This window comes from Siniperca chuatsi, linkage group LG11 (genome assembly GCF_020085105.1).
Source record: "Siniperca chuatsi isolate FFG_IHB_CAS linkage group LG11, ASM2008510v1, whole genome shotgun sequence".
Taxonomy (NCBI): Eukaryota; Metazoa; Chordata; class Actinopteri; order Centrarchiformes; family Sinipercidae; genus Siniperca; species Siniperca chuatsi.
The window spans coordinates 23648916-23666146 of NC_058052.1; the positions used below are offsets into that span (position 1 = coordinate 23648916).

At 39.5% G+C, this 17231-nt stretch overlaps 1 protein-coding gene across 3 annotated transcripts in view; it reads left to right on the forward strand.

Annotated features, from left to right (window-relative positions):
- The first annotated feature begins 8882 nt into the window (after positions 1–8882).
- Positions 8883–17231, forward strand: part of peli1b (pellino E3 ubiquitin protein ligase 1b) — a 49747-nt gene continuing 41398 nt past the window's right edge. Inside the window, exons 1-2 of one of the 3 annotated variants that reach the window (XM_044213622.1) lie at positions 8883–9279; positions 13505–13663. The gene's annotated coding sequence lies outside the window, so the exon portion shown is untranslated. The remainder of the gene's footprint in view (positions 9280–13504; positions 13664–17231) is intronic. The other 2 variants (XM_044213621.1, XM_044213623.1) reach the window with 2 other exon arrangements.

The following is a 17231-nucleotide window of genomic DNA, read 5'->3' on the forward strand; positions in this document are numbered from 1 at the left end:
CTGACCTTAGATTAAATTCAAACCTGGCTTCAAATGAACTGCTGTCCCAGCTAACAATAAAGGTTATGATGTTTTTCGGGGAACAACAAACAAACCCTGACCAAATGAACCAAATGAACGCTTTACATTTACTGTGATGGATTACATCAAACTTTAGAGGTTGTTTTGTGCACTGAACAGTTATTAGAGGCAACAAATGACGTCTTCCTCTGTTAAAGGAGGAAATGTCTACTTGCAAATACCAGCATTAAGAATGAAGAGAAGAAGAGCAACATGGATGATCCTCAGTACAAGCCTAAAAAACAGGATAAGATTAACTTTTTGATCCCATGCAGGGAACTTGAAGTGTCACAGAAGCAAACGTACAAGAGCAGACACACAGTAGACATGAGTAACTGTAAAAATGTCACATGAGTATTATCATTTAATGTACAATAAAGTATTGGTTTACAGTGGCTATGATATTATTGATTATAGGCTTTATCTGGGGATCTACACTGGTACTCACCTGTCCTGTATTTAATTTTTGCTCAGGACATTCATTCCTCTCTTGCTGAACATTTGCAGTTACATTTGGGCAATTTGGCACTAAATACCTTGCTCAAGGACATATAAACAGAGGCAGTTTTTTAAAGAAAGGATAATTGTTCATCATTCACTTTCCTTGCCAATATAAACTAGGATTTTAACCAGCACCTTGTCCATTTCCAGAGCTTCTTCTGTTACCTACTGGCTACAGCCGATGCCACTGCTGCATCTGCTTTGTGCTGCTCCTCAACTGCAGTCTATTATAGCTTAGCCACCTTTTTCAATTTGCCACTACATCACTATCATCATTACCGAGACAGCTCCCTAAAGGTCCAGCTGATGGTGTTTGATCTCTGTGTGACCAGCAGGATGCCAGATCTAAAATGTCATTATCACCGTACTGTAAAGGAGACTGAACTGCTGATGGTGACTGTCGGTGTGCATGTTTCCATCTGTTTAAATTATCTGAGGGATTTAGAGAAAACAGAGTTGATTCAATTTGTGAAATGTGGTGCAGAGTTTGCGAGTAACAAAGTAAAGCTGTGTTACCAGCTAAGAGGGAAGTTTTACCATATAGTCGCATGGTGCATGGGGTACATGGACAACACCACAGGATCAAATGCAAATGTGGTAAAAGGCAGAACTGCACTGGAGGCTTTAGGGTACAAGGTGGGACTCTGGTCAAAACCTCTAAATTTAACTGGGAATGCTAATTTCCTTATGGCTACATAGCTTGGTATTCTGATTTATTTGTTATGTTTATCACTTTGTACATTCCTACAACAAGACTAAGAGTCAGCCATGCTAGCTGCTCTGTGAGGCTGTACTGCACTGCACAGCGGTGTTAGCTAAATGCTAGCATTAGCATGCTAACATGCTCACAAAGACAATGCTAACATGCTGAGGTTTAGCAGTTATAATGTTTACCATATTCACCATCTTAGTTTAGCATATTAGAATGCTAACATTTGCTTATTAGCAATAAACACAAAGTGCAGCTGAGGCTGATGGGAATGTCATTTCATGGGTATTTAGTCATAAACCAAAGTACTGGACAAATTAAAAGCTTGACCTGATGATGGCACGACAGGAGAAGTCCAGAGATCAACAAAAGTTATTACAATTCATCCTGAAGGGAACATGAACGTGCGTACCAAATTTACCAAATTTCATGGCAATCCATCAAATATTTGTTGAGACATTTTGCTCAAAACAAATGTCAACCATATGGTGGCGCTAGAGGAAAAGTCATTAGAATACACCGTCTAGGAACAATGACTGTCTACAAAATTTGGTGCCAGACCATCAAGTAGATGTGGACAAATTTCACTGAAAAAGTAAAAATCTTGACCTGCACGTGGCACTAGAGGAAAATTCAGGCTACCAAAATCAGAAGGATTCATCCTCTGGGGACCATGAATGTCTGTACACAATGTTATGGCAATCCATCCAACAGCTATGGAGATATTTGAGTCTGACCAAAGTGGTGGACAAACTGACAGACTGACATTGCCTCCATAGAGCCGAGCAACTAGCATGGCTAAAAAGCAAAAAAAAAAAAAAGCAACCCACATCTTGTATCCCAACTTTTCTGAACAACTACAAATTTACATTTTTGCAAAAAAAAACTAATGTCCAGTTGATAACTGCCATGACAGAATCAATGCTCCACAATTGTTCATACAGCTGAAAATAAGGCATTGCATTTTGTATATAAAAATGTCCATTGTCTAATTTTGCAAAAGCGCAGTTTAAATTCCTTAATTCAGCAGCTTTGGGACAGTTTTTGAGTTCATTCAGTTTCGTCTTAGCTGCACAGCCAGCTGAGCTACCAACAGCTGATGAGAGATGGAAAAAACATCTTGCCAGTTGTCTGCCTCTTGTCTTGGCATGTTTATCTTCTCAAACCGCTCATAACCAGTTTACAATCTAGATGTATCCGGGGTTGCCAAATGTCCACTGTAGCCTTTATTTGTATTTCTTCTGATGCGTGCAGGCAGGTGCTGGTATTTTGAAATGCTGTTACCATGTGAGGAGTTTCCTTCTGTTTTGTTTACTACAAAACAACATCTGGACAGTGTCCAAGATACAAGTACAGTACTTAAGTACAATTTTGATATACTTGTACTTTATTTGAATATTTCCATTCTATGCTACATTATACTTCTACTCCACTCCATTTCAGATGGAAATATTGTACTTTTTACTTCACTACATTTATTTGATACTTATATATATAAAAAATATATAATATGCTTATATGATATGATGCAGTTCTATACTACTAATCTACCCATTAGTATACAAAGTATCTAATACTGTGGAGCCACATTGATGAACTACAACACTTTTAGAACATTTTGCTGATAATACTTCTGTACTTTTACTTAAGTAACATTTTGAATTCAGGACTTTTACTTGTATTGGAATATTTCTAGACCATGGTATTTCTACTTTTACTAGGATCTGAGTACTTCTTCCACCACTGCATCTGGAGTATATTACAGTGCAGTACATATGTACAGATCACATGATACAGAACTTTAAACGTTCTCACTCACACACAGAAATGTTACTGTATAGTTATAATACTTGGTATTTCAGTGGGAAAACGTAGCCATGTTAAGCCAGTCCCACAGTACAGCCATTCACAATATGAGCAATTGGCTTTAGTTTGCTAATCAAATACAGAATGTAGGACACAAACAAAACAATACCAAAGTCTGTCAGTTAAAAATGTATTCAGTTTTGCAATGCCAGCACACACACACACACACACACACACACACACACACACACACACACTTGATTAATCTGGTCCAGTCACCCTATGTGCCTGCTTTGTGACATGCTAAACATTCTGTAAACATTATCCTGTGCATGGTTACTGTCACCATGGCAGCATGACAACAGCACTCCGCTCGGTCCCTCAAACACGGGACGGTAGTGTTATTTAATATTTGGCTACGCATGAGCACAGCATGTTTCTATCACATAATCCTGTCACACCAGAGAAGACTTCTCCGCGCAGCCCTCCTGACTCCCTTGTGCGGTTGAACAGCCCAGCTGTTGCTATGTTTTGGTCTTATCACACAACAACAACAAAGGATAAAATGCTCGCTGAGAACAGTCTGCCCTCAGTGCAATCCCACACACTTTGACCAGTGTTAGCATCACATGGGACGGGAGCAGATGCTTTTGTTTGTGATTTAGGGCACTTACATCATATTAAGGAAATGTATCAAGTTAAGTAAGTCAGGACAAAAACAGATCTGTTTATGGAGTTTGATGACAAAATAAGACAAACATGAGAATATGAGCTATTTTGATCCTCATTATTTTCAAAATAGCAGCATTTTAGAGCTTGAAAAATGTCTTTTTTAAGCACTTCGATGTGTTCGCTGAACAAACTGTCATAGTTCAATCTGTCAAAACATTCAGTAGCAGACCTGCATCCTGTCAAACACATAAACTGCAATTACCTGCTCACTTAGTGATGATGCTAAAGCTATGAAAATCTATTATGGTATGGTATTTTTGGGATGAAACTCTGCTGCAGCTAAGACACATCAAAACCAAACTTTTTTTATCCTCTGCAGGCAGAAGCAACTTTTCATCTCCAGTTCAATCAGAATGCAGCAGCAGAAGTTTTAACTTGAACACAGACCAAGAGCCTATATTTCTACATCTATGGTTACAATTTAGACTGAATATTTTAATGATCATATTTAGTTTCATTGCAGACTTCTTCAGCCAGCTGCACTGCAGCCTACACTCCTCTTCAGGTCCTTGAGATTGTCTTGCAATATTGTTTGACATGAAATCCTAAATAGTTTACAATTCACTTTTTAAAACTCGGTTGAATGTCATTTAAAAATGTCCCCACTTGCATTCTAGTGTTAACTACTGTTATTCACTTTTGCCGTAACGTATCTTCACATGCATCTCACATTTAACTTATTTACCAATTCTTGTTTTAACATTTTTCTATTAAGAACCTTGAAATACATTTTATAATAGCTGAAAAAGAGAAACTAAGAACATCAAAAAATGTTGATATTATGTTCATTACACACAGTTTTTTTGCAGGCATATCAAATTATTAGGAAAATATAAAATTTCCTTCCTTCCTTAAAATATTTAAGATATTTAATCCTTATATTTTACTTTCCTTGTTTGTAATCTTGTGTTTTATGTTTTTCACATGTTTTTAATTAATTTCAAATCATTTAGGCCTAATTCAAATCAAATTCTTCATCTCTAACTGCTTTATTTTGTATTTTACTATTTTCTGTTTTTATGTCTTCTTATAGCACTTTATTTACTCAACTTTTAGGTAAGTGCTTGCAAGTACCGTAAAGGTGGAAGTTAAATCAACGTGCAACAGACAATATGCCCTAAACTTCAAAGAATAACATGGGTTTGCACTCCAACAAGGATTCGCACAGTGTGAAAAGTGTTGGCAGGATCCATTGTATACCTGAGGGTTGTAATCAGACCACATGCACTGTGTGTGTCTCTCTACATTTTTATCATTTCCTGACGCTTCATACAGAAGTGCAGCCAGTTGGCTCTTGGATAGAGAAGCACTTGTCAAAACATCCATCAGGAATGAAGTGAACTAGCTGCAACGCCTTCACCCGTGGAATCAAAGGAAGGTGTGTCTGCTGCTTCCAGCCCTGGAAACGTCCAGGAGAGGAGTTGGTGTTGTAACCATAGCGACGTAAACAGGAGGGTTCAAACACAGATTAAAATGTGTGCAAAGATTATGTAAGGTGTGTGCATGGAAGTGTGTGTGTGTGTGTGTGTGTGTGTGTGTGTGCACATGGTTTCTCAAGGCAAAGTCTTAAAGGCAGAGTCTTCTTTCAATGTCTGCAGTTCGTTGAAAAACACTTCAACTTGCAACACCCACTATACTCACTTCTGGCGTTCAGTACAGCAGCAGGCGTGTATTTTATTAGCAAACGTAAGTGTGTGTTTTACAGCGTCTCAGCAATATAAAAATAAGTCTGTCTCTATGAGCATATGTATGTGTGTGTGTGAGCGAGCATGTGTGATTACCACGAGGGAAGTTAAGTTCTATTTAATCTGTTCTTGGCCTCACCTGAGTTTTCCACTCATTCTCACATTGAGTTGTCTCCCACTCAAACCAAGTATACACACACACACACACACACACACACACACACACACACACACACACACACACACACACACAAACTGGAGGCCTTCTGGTGAAACTGATCTTGCAGGATTCATATACGCACAGCTAGAGCTGTATTACAATGATGTTGTTTGCTCCACATCTGGGACAGATTCAAGTCTTTGGAGGAGAAAAGGTCAATTTATACGAATGATTTAGAAGCTTGTTTGTGCCCACAGCTGTGAAACTTAATGACATTTAATACTTGTTTTTTTTCCTGAGAAATTATTTGTACTTTTGACACAATTTTTAAGGTTTTGTTTCATTTTATGTTTACTACCTCTTTTATTGGTCCCATTATCAGGTGCATCACTTATGGCCAGCCTTTTAGTTATTAATTGATCAACTGTATCGAATACTGTACATTACTTTTTTATCTAGTGGCTATGTGGGCTTCTGAGTTACACAAATGTCGTCTTGGAAGACATGCGTGTGTTACTGTTACTACTGTTGTGGCAGTATGTCTTTCACATGTTGTCTGCTCTAACCTGTCTGACTCACTGTGCACTAGCCACCAAACTAGTTTCCCCTCTGTGAATTAATTAAGCTATCTAATGTGATCTAACTTTGGCCCTGAACAACCTTTAAGCAGTGTACATTCACTACATTCAAATTACTGAATGCATAACTGATGTAGTAATTTTAATATACAGTGTGATGGCAAAATCTGTCTATCTTTTATTGGACAGTGACAGTGTGAGAGACAGACAGGAAACATGCAACAAAGGTCCCCGGCTATAATCAAACCAAGAACGTTATGGTTACTGCATGTGCCTTAACCACCAGGCTACCAGGCGCCCCACAGGGCAGTATTTCTAATAGCAATAGGGGTTTCAATAGTTTGTTGCACTTTTTGTTTGTGTGTTCCACCTGTGAAGCAAGCAAGTGCAAGAATCGAGAATCTGATTGTTGGACTTGAAGACTGAAGCTCTAGTGGTTTGTGGTTTCTACTACTCTCAATGCTTTTTCAAGAACTAGAAAACAGATTTAAATGAAATTAGGGCCCTGGGTCAAGAACATGTGGTTAGTTTTTGGTATGGATCTGGATCCAGGTGTGGATTAAGGACATTTTTAAGGATTTCTTAACATTGAGAGACTGGATATTTTGACAGAAAACTCAGCCACATCTACACCATTATTGTTTTTCACGTGTTTTTATGCAAATCTTTATCTTGATGCAGATTAAACAACATTTCTTTTACAAAAATAGCAAAATTAGAGGATTGAGTTGTGTTGATATGCAGACCCTGATGACTTTCTAGTGTTATCATTTATACCAAATAAAACTAGAACAGTCACACAAACAGTCCAGAAAACGATCTCAGATTTCCTTCCTTACACAGACCGCTGGGTTGCTGAAATTTGCAATAAGATTTTAATACAAACATGCTGGCATCGCTGCATCTTTTAGAGTAGTTTGTTGCAGTTTCATCCAGATCCACATACTGTATGTATGTCTATTTATTATCTATGCTGGAGGTGGTGTACTATATAGAGGGCAACATAAAGCAGATACGGGATACGGTATCACCCTGAATAATGTAAAGGTGGTTTCTAAAACAAACTAAATTATCATTTCTAGAAAATACCAGCGCCCACACACCCAAAGATTCACAGCAGAAAGAAGGCATGCAGCATTCTGGAGATGAAGATAAAGATGGAGGTGGCGGCAACACAGACAGAAACAACTCTACAAGCCCTGTTTCATTCCAGTTAGGTCCACCGAGGCTGTAAGCACCCATGGTATGTCAGGTGTTTTGAATGAAAGCAAGCATGAAAGGGCACGTGGAGGAGAGAGAGTCACGCTTGTCTGTGGAGCCTGAATCTCACAGATTCACATTAAAGTTCAACGTGGAGGCAATGGAGCGGAGGAGCTGCTGAAGGTCTCACTGGTGTTCAAGGTGAGTTCATGTTGCCGTCTGCTGTACGTCAAGATCAAAACACTTTGTGGTTGACATATGTCACCATTGATAAGTAACGTTTTGTGAGACGTTACAGTTTTAGTCTTTATTTACTCTACTGTACTTTTCAGATTACTACATTTATCTGACAGCTTTGATAGAGTATAAACTGATCCACAGTGAAGTTCAATACAGTATGTACAACCACCTGATTCATACAGGCCAACAGTATAAGCTACTCCTGACAGAGTGATACACCATAACATAACACAAAAAATTACTGCTGAATTACTGCTCGGCTACTTCTTTACTTTCACTCAAGTACATTTTTAATGCAGGATGTTTACTTTTTATACTATTAATACATTGTAGTATTACTACATTTACTTTGCAAAAAAACAGGACGACAGATATCATTTATTGCTTCCTCAATTTGCAGTTAACTGTTGGACCAAGTACTATACAGCAGCAGTGGTGGAAAGTAACTAAGTACATTTATTCAAGCACTGTACTCAAGTACAATTTTCATGTACATCCACTTACCTTTAATATTTCTTTCTTTCTTTCCTATATAGGATTTTTCTACTCCACATTCATGATTGTTTGGTTTGTAAAAATTCTTAAATTACCCAGAGCACAAAGTTACACCTTCACAATGCTTATTTTGTCCAACCAATAGCCCCCAACCTCAAAATTCTAAAAAAATATAAATTAAAATAATTATAATTAAATAATTAGAATTATAATTAAAATAATCCTCACATTTGTGGAGCTGCTTTTATTTATAATAGTTGCCAATTAATTTTCTGTCAATTAATTAATTAGGCTAATAGACTAGCCTAATGTTTCAGCTGTACCGTTGGGTCGTTTATTTTACAAACAAAACATGTTTTACAAGCTCCTCATATGTTTTGTATATAAAAATCTTAATTTGTAAAGTAACTAGTAGCTAAAGCTGTCAAATAATAGTAGTAAAAACTTGCTTCTGAAATGTAGTGGAGCAGAAGTATAAAGTGGCATGAAAAGAAAACACTCAAGATCCTCACATTTGTACTCAGTACTTGAGTAAATGTACTTAGTTACATTCCACCACTGGTTATTGCAACTTTTCCTTAAGCAAAAGATCTGAATATTTAAAAAAAAAATACCTGTATTTGAGCCCCTACGGCTAGCAGCGATTAAAACGACAAGTCCCAGAGTCCTTTGCGGCGACGTCCGTCACCCTCCTGCAGCGTACGCTCTCAGCCACAGAACGGGCACAACAGATCAGCTCTGTGTTTACGTTGAGATGCTCACAACAAAGGACAGCGCTCCGCGGAGAGCCTGTCATTTAAAATAAAACACCGTGGATGTTTTTTCTCACGGTGAGCGTTTGTAACTCGTAACTCCGGGAAGAGGAGAAATTATAACACAAGCTCTCATTGGCTCTTTTTTTTTTTTGCGTGGTACGGGTTTACTTTTCTTCTTTTGGTAAACCAGCATAGAGGGGAGAAATTAAGACGAAATTTCCTTCTTTATTTTTTTTTAAATGCCGGTGGAGCTTTAGCTAGCTCGCTAGCCTCCGCAAGTTGAGAAAGCTGGTGGAGAAGCTAGCAGCTCAATCAGCCACACCGGAGACAATAAAAGGACTTCATCATTTATATCGCAGTGAGTACATGTTTACAAGACACCTGACTTTGCTTAATAACGATAATAGTGCAACAATGGTTGTTAAACACTAACGTTAGAAGGCTAATTCAGCGCTAGCCAGCCTATTCAGTGTCCGTTGTTATGAACCGTCACCTGCTTTGTCCTGCCAACGGCTCCGAGACCATGAACTGATCATTATTAACGCTACCTCATTTAGTAAGGTATGTCATCACAGTGCTGTTATTTGTGAGTGCTGCAGCTGCAAAGTGCTGATCTTTGTCAAGCTGTCTGCACACACACACACACACACACACACACACACAGAGAGTCACATATACTCATGCACCTGTTTTGTCTTTTATCTCAGCGGAAATCAGAAGCTCTATAAGGATAAAGCTTCTGGTGGGCAGCGAGTGTATCTTTGTGTGTGTGTGTGTCTGTGTAGATTTCAGTAGTTTACATCACTTCCAGCTGCATGCTGACCTGTCACGGGGGTAGTGAGAAAGGGAACATTGCCTGTTAAGGAATTAAGCAAATGCACAGACTCTTGCCATTACTAAAGCATGATTGCCAGTTAATGACTCCCCTCGCCTCTTTCTCTATCTCCCATCTCATTCTGCCTCTGCGTCTCTTACCCCCTTTCCTCCCCCTCTCTTTCTTTTCCTCTCCCACCCTCATTGCTGTCTTTCTCTCTCGTTCACTCTCTACTGGTGAGCCATGATGTTGCTGATAGGGATCTCACTGACTTCCCTTCCCCGTTTTGGAAATGTCACGTTAAAGACAGACATGCATTAACTCCATCTGCTTCACCAGGATGCCCCAGGCCCTATTTCCATCATCTGCTTGTCAATGTTATGATTAATCAGGAAACCTTTTTTGAAATGTTGGCCAACATGATAGCGGCCAGCGCATTCCAGTCTTTCAGTGACTTTACCCATTAACCAACCCTACAAGACTGATTTGATTTGTATTAGGACTATGCTGAAGTTACCAGCAGGGAGTACAAAGTATCAATGCTAGCAGGAGAGCTACACTTAATACTGAAACTTTGCATATATGTACTAATTGCGTCTGCCTTTAAAGTTCTACACCTGCTCCATAAGTAATGCAGCTGGTTGAGAGTAAGAGAAAGACAATACAACAACCTTTTAACACAGGAGAAAAATGGATGAAGGAAATTATAGTGTTTGTTTGAAAAGGTTCAAAACATACATCGTGCAGCAAAGCCATGTGTATGTAAACGCGCTGTTGCTCCTACAGTGAACTGTTTGGGTCATTATCACATCTATAACAGTGAGCTGGATCTGGTGTAAAGACAAGAATCAAGTTGCAACACTGATAACTGCTAAAACAGTGCTGCCCTGTTATAAGGCAGGCTGAAGAATCTATTATATTTTTGTACAGACTATTTAAAGTCTGCTTTCTCGCAGTCCTATAAATGGTGATAACTTAGAGCATGAAGTTCTTGGGACACAGTGTTTGGTGTGTAACAGGGCAGGGGAGAGTTTAAGTGTGCATTTGTATTGGGTGTGTTGCCTGCAGGCCTGAGTGTGTGTGTGTGTGTGTGTGTGTTCTCTAGCCCGGTTTAGAGTCTCAATTTCAGGGAGGAAACCGGAGCCGATGGTGTCAGACGGGAGCGCAGAGAGAGCTCTGATGTCTTAATGGAGGCTCGGTGCTGCCCGTATCCTTAGTAACCTGGTCTGTGGGGACACAGAGGCCTCCCAGTCTCGGACTGGGCTCGGTGCTGTATCATTACTGTCCAGGAACAAAAAAACCTCATAACCCCAATTTCATCAATTATTTTTGTGTGGTCTTGTATAGGCTCAGCAAGTTTTGAAACTCATTTAAAATACTGTAACAGAAATACAAAAGTGCTTCCTGTCAGTCTAATAAATATGGCTTTCAATATTTGAATTTTTGAAGAGTTTACTGTTTTAAGATTTGATTCAGTATCATAATTATTGCATTTCTATTCATTTTCAGGATGGAAAAATACAAAATTTCTTGCAAATTGCAATACAGATTGCATAATATGCACAAGCTTCTGAAGGTCTTCAAGACTTCCTTTCCAAAACCTTAGTTGTAAGATCAAAAGACAGTGACAAAAGTCAATGACAGCACACCGCTTAACACCCACACCACCTCATTCCACCATTTAATGCCCTTAATATACAAATTTAGCCTTCATGTTTTTTGAGGGTAGGAATTAATTTCAGACAACAACTGACTAACTGGTGAGCAAAAACTAATAGTTAAAATAAACAGTGTGAACTGCGTGGAAACCTACTTTTATGGCATATTCACTCAATGGAAATAGATGAAAGCTGTAACAATCATGCCAGCAATTGGTGGTTAACACCTTGGCGTTGAGTAAGGATGTGTGAGATTCAACCCAACAAATCAACAACATACCAAACTGCTGTGTGTGTTTGCACCTTTTGCACCTTTAATGGTGTGTACAGCATGTTCGTCATGATAGTAAAGTTCGTTTTGGTAAGTATTTGCATGTATCTTTTTGCGTCCACGGGCCTGTGGTGTGTAGTTTCATCAGGGAGGGCCGCTTAGCTCAGCGGGGATCCGCGGGTGTAATCTTCGAGCACAGCTGAGCAGCAGCTTTCCCCCCACTGCGTGTGAAGAGCTTGGCATTCTCCTCCCGGTCCAGCTTACTCTCTGCTGGGCTGGTAAACAGGCTGAAGTTTGTGGAGGGAGATTACGTCTGTCATGGAAAGTGGGTCAGACAGTGGGCACGTTTTTATGGCCTTGTTTCTGCAAGGTAAGGAAGGAAAGAGAATGGAGGGGAGGGCATTAAACCACCAGCGTTTTTCCATAGTGTGCTGGAGGCAGCTTGTGCTCGGTACAATTCTCTTATACTCTCCCTCTTGTCAGAATCAGTATCAATCAGTTTCCCATACCTCTGCTAACAAGGCATTCATACTGCAAACAACTTAGGTGATTGGCTCCCGGGTTGAAGGATACATATTTTCAGTTTATCCTATGAACCAGATATTATAGTCTCTAATCTTTAGTTTATAAAGCGAATTTTTGCCTTTCTTTACCCGTATGAATTTGATCACTTGACAGTTTATAGCAGACTTTAGTTATTCCCAAACTCCAGTTCTTTCTCTTATCTTGTTCCAGTCTCTCTCCTTTTTCCTCATGTCTCCACACGTTCATGAATTTGAATCTTAAAGCTTTGGGATAAGTGCCTATTTGTTGCTCAAGTTATAACATTTTCAACTAGGTTGGACACTTCTTTGCTCCAATTCGCACTGCCCCGGGCTTTTCTTGTCCACTCGTGTCTTTGCATTAACCCCTACATGCAATCGCGTGGCCTAAAATTCACCTTGCGTTCTGTATGAAGACACCTTAATACAGTCTGCACATTACAGTCAACGTGCGAAACATGAATTCAATAGTGCAAGTTCCACCTGGAAAACTTTGGCAGTGTGTTGGTTGTAGTCTGTTAGCTAAAAAGGCTAGTTAGGTTAGCTTAGCTCATCTGTATGGCGAATGCAAATGGGAGGCAAGAATTTGTCTCTGGCTATTCAGCTCAGTAGGAGATGTATGGAGGCCCATTTGCTTGTTGATCATGTTACTTGCAGTCTGAATGAATGGTAAAGATTTTGTTCTTGGTTGAAGGGATGCAACACAAACTGCAGCATCATTTCATTTTGTGGGGTGACAGTGACTGTGTGAATTCATCAATGGGAAAAACAAACACCAACCAAGTCCCTCCATTTTTTTGTGGTAATAATAATAATATGCTTCCTGTAGGCCACTACATATTCACACTATCATATGAATTATGTAAACTCAGGTTGTGGAGAAATCTGTATATTATAAACACTATAAATTATTTAAATCTCGTCTCTTCAGAGTAATAACATTAACACACATGTAAGAAATGCATAGTGAAAGAGGACGATAGAAGGAGAGAAAGTATACCTGCACAATAGCCGAATGCAGATTGTACAGTGATGTGTGGTCCTTTCTCTTTCTGTGAGTGCCTGCCTTTTTCATCACACCATCTGTCTTCATCTCGCTCTTCTGAGGAGACTCTTTATTATTTATTTATTAAGGAGCTATTTTAGCAGTATGTTTGTGCACAGGGGTGAGTATGGTCACCTGTTTTGTCCTATAAAAAATGAAGAATACATTTCTAATTTCCCTCACTGCCTCTCGTGTTTATCTTTCACACTTACACCCAGTTTGTATTTATCTTGTTCCTCCCTTTGCTTCTCAGTCACTGAAAGTAACACCAAGGCCTCTCCCCCGCTGCCAATACCTGAGTCAGAAAAGTAAGGGAGGAGGAAAACTGGAACATAGTGAGGCTGTTCAGATCCTTTAAAAGAAAGCTGTTGGGGAGGTCACAGTCCTGTTTGGCAGCTTTTTTACTTTAACGGTAAGTCAGCTGAATTCATGAATAGAATCCTTATTTGTAAATGTTGGTGGAGTTCAGGGAAAAAGTGTCTGTTAATGTCAGGGATGTGCTGACACAAGAAGAGCTGAAACAGTTTTGGGGGGAAAAACTAATAACATTGCAATATATATATTTTTTTGCAATAAACATTAAATAAATGACACAATTTCACCAGTTTTTAAGCTCCGTAGCGCTGCTGGGAAAGAGTGAAAGAAAGAGAAACCTCTCTCTCTTTTTTTTTTTTAAAACCAAACCAAAATACTTCCAAATATCAGCCTTTTTCATTAACAATTCTTGTTTTTGTAACTATTTTGGTAATCAATTAATCGTTTAAGTCTTCCTCTTTTTTTAAAGCAAAAATTCCAACCATTTGCTGGTCACATAATTTTCCATCATGCAGTATACAGTAATGATTTATATAGTGTATCATGGTGGGCCTCCTTTGCCTTATTACATTGCATCCTTTGCAGTGTGACAATTGCACATGCATACATAGTGATGTAGATGCAGAATGGATGTATTGTTCAGCCCTAACACTAAAACAGGACCTCTACACCCCAAAATTCACCCTGTTTCCTGTTTTACAATCCAACTAGATTTATAGTAGAGCCAGACCTCCTGACAATATGTACCAAAGTGGCTGGTTGAGCGCTGAAACGTCCCAGATGTATACAAACGCTATCAAGTGTTTGATGCTGTTCATTTACTACTTTGAATGATGGCTGTTCCGCACCTGAGAAAGACAAACTGCTTTCTTAATTTTTCATCTTTTTGTTTTGGGTGCGTTCAACACCTCTTCCCAAACTCAAACCACAGCCTGTTGCTGCGAGGTCCTTAATTTCCTTTTATATCATCAGAATCACCTTCACTTTTACAAGCAGGAACCCGAAATCCCTGTTGAGGTTATACATAAAGCATGGAAGAAAGAACGTTTGAGTGTGTGTGTATGTGTTTGTGTGATTCTCAAGATGCCAAATCTGTGGTTTCCTTGCTGTGTAGTTCATAGGCAAATGCAGCTGAAACTACTGATATGATTTGGCACCTTCTCTTTCCACACACACACACACACACACACACTTGCAGACACATATTCACATGTACACACAAACCTGTAATTATCAACTCCCCTCTGATCATGCATGATTGCCATTTCCTGCTTCACTTTTCAACCTTCCTGTCTCAAATGAGCTGGTGTGTACATCCTCACATACACACAAACGGCTGAGTGCGTAACTTGTTGAGGCGGTGGCTTCCCCAGGGAGCACTGCCATTTCTGCGACTGCACAGAAAGACTGGGTAGTAGTTGCTGAAAATCCATTAAATAATTAAAGTCTGAGGGTCCTTGTACTTAACACAGCAACAGCAGGCAGTTGCTGAGATGTGAAATACAAGTAGAATTGGTTACGTAACATGTGAAAATGTTGTTTAGACCAAAGATAAACTTTAAGTCCCACTTATTTCCAGAAATCTTAAGTCTGTTTTATTTTAAAAAGTCCAGGAGATAGAGCCAGAAGTCTGAGGTGGAAGCAATGCCAAAACCCAAAGTAACCCCACTGAAGCCTGAACGCTAGCAGCACTAAGCACTGGCTCATTCGGCTGGACAACAAGAGGCTAATGATTACAAACAGGTGCAGCACAATTAAACCTGCATAGACCGTTCCCTTTTCGATCCCCAGAGAAATGCAACCGTCACTAACACTGCGAGGACCCAAACAGGAACGGATGGTGAAAAGAAATATGAATCAATCTCAATGCAACTGTAGAAACCTTTTCCCCCCTGATGTTTTCTAGGTACTGTAATAATGACTTGTAGTTTTGGATACATGGGCATTTCACCTCCATCCTGACTGTTTCGAACTACAGCTGGCCTCTATGTGAAGTGATGCAAAACAATGATATAACCATAAAGGCAATTCTGAAAATTGTCCATAAAACATTATGATAAATTCCTGATAAGAGGACAACAACTCCCTAAAAGGCAAAATAATTCAAAAAGATGGAATCAGTCATAGAATGCAATTATTCTCTGGATTATAAAGAGCTTTTATTTTGACATAGTTTTACAGACAGCTTAGATTAAACAGTGTGTATGAGCTTTTTTTTTTTAAAACAAAGCAACACGTGTCGTCGTCCATTTGTCAAACAGACATAAACCGTCAAAAGGCTGACGTGACAGAAAACAGCAGTTCAGAGAGAGAATATCTGCTGTGAAGAAACGAAGCATTGCTGCCTCAGTATTCCAACTCAATGTTTGTATCCTGTCCTGCCATAGTGTGCACTAATACATGGTGTATTGTACAGCCATGATATGGCTACTGTAGATTGTATGCCTAAAGAATGACATAGGTTGACCTCAATAACACCTTGCAGTAATGAGGTTTCGTTGAGCACTTTTGTCAGTTCATTAAATTATACAGTGCTACAAACCTGTTTACAAATTCCCTAAATATGTATTCAAGTCAATGACAGCAATTTGAATAGGATGGGTAATTTCCCCTACTGCGGTTGAATAACAATTCACACACACTCTCTCTAACACACACCCACACACATGGGGACATAACATTGACTTGCATTCATTCCCTGTAGACGTACCCTAACCATAACCACCACTTGCCTAAACCTAACCCTAACCTTAACCCAAGTCTTCACCCTAAAATTTAATGATTTCCGTTATGGGGACTTGCATTTTATCCCCATAAGGAAGGCGAGTCCCACAACGTGACTGTGTAAACAGATTTATGTCCCCACAACATTAGTAATACCCGCCCACACACGTACCCACACTGATCCCTACACACTCTGTTCTGCTGTACCAGGCGTCTAGGAAGGTCACATTGTATGCTTTGTACAATCAGGACATGGCACCTTGCTGTAGAAGCAGTTGGTGTGTGTTTGATTGCGTGTCCATGTGATTATACACCCATGTGTGTTTAGATGTCCAGTCTGTGCACAGTACGTCCTTGTGTGCATGACTGCACACATGTGTACCAGTATATGCATCAGTTTATGCCACACAGGCTTTCACGTGCGTATACGTTTGCATCTCTGTGGATGTTTGTGTGTGCAAGACTTTGCATGGGTTTGTGTCTTGTTGCACGTCCACCAGCAGGGCTGTTCGTTGTTTGTGTGCGTACGCCGGTCTGTGTTCTTCCCACTGAATTATTGATGAGACTGTAATTCGAACGCTGGCCCTCCTATTTCTTCCCCTACCTTCTGTCATCAGTTAGCCTCCTCCCAGCGCCGCTTACAGGAAAACCAGTATGCTGCTGTGACAAAGCACAGGCAGCAGACCTGCCCTGGAAACTGAAAAAAGCAACCATTAGTTACAAAATGGACTGAGCACCACAGAAAGAAACAGTCGCAGTAACTTTTCCAGTTATATTTTAGCACTATATTTTGAATGATTGAACTGTGATGAAAGAAACGGTTACTCATCTTTCCTGTCCACACATTTTATTATTATTAGTTTTACTCTTTGAAGATCAGTACGTCATTCTATTTCTGTCATTGTTTGCTTGTAGGCATAAAACTAAATTTACCCAATAAA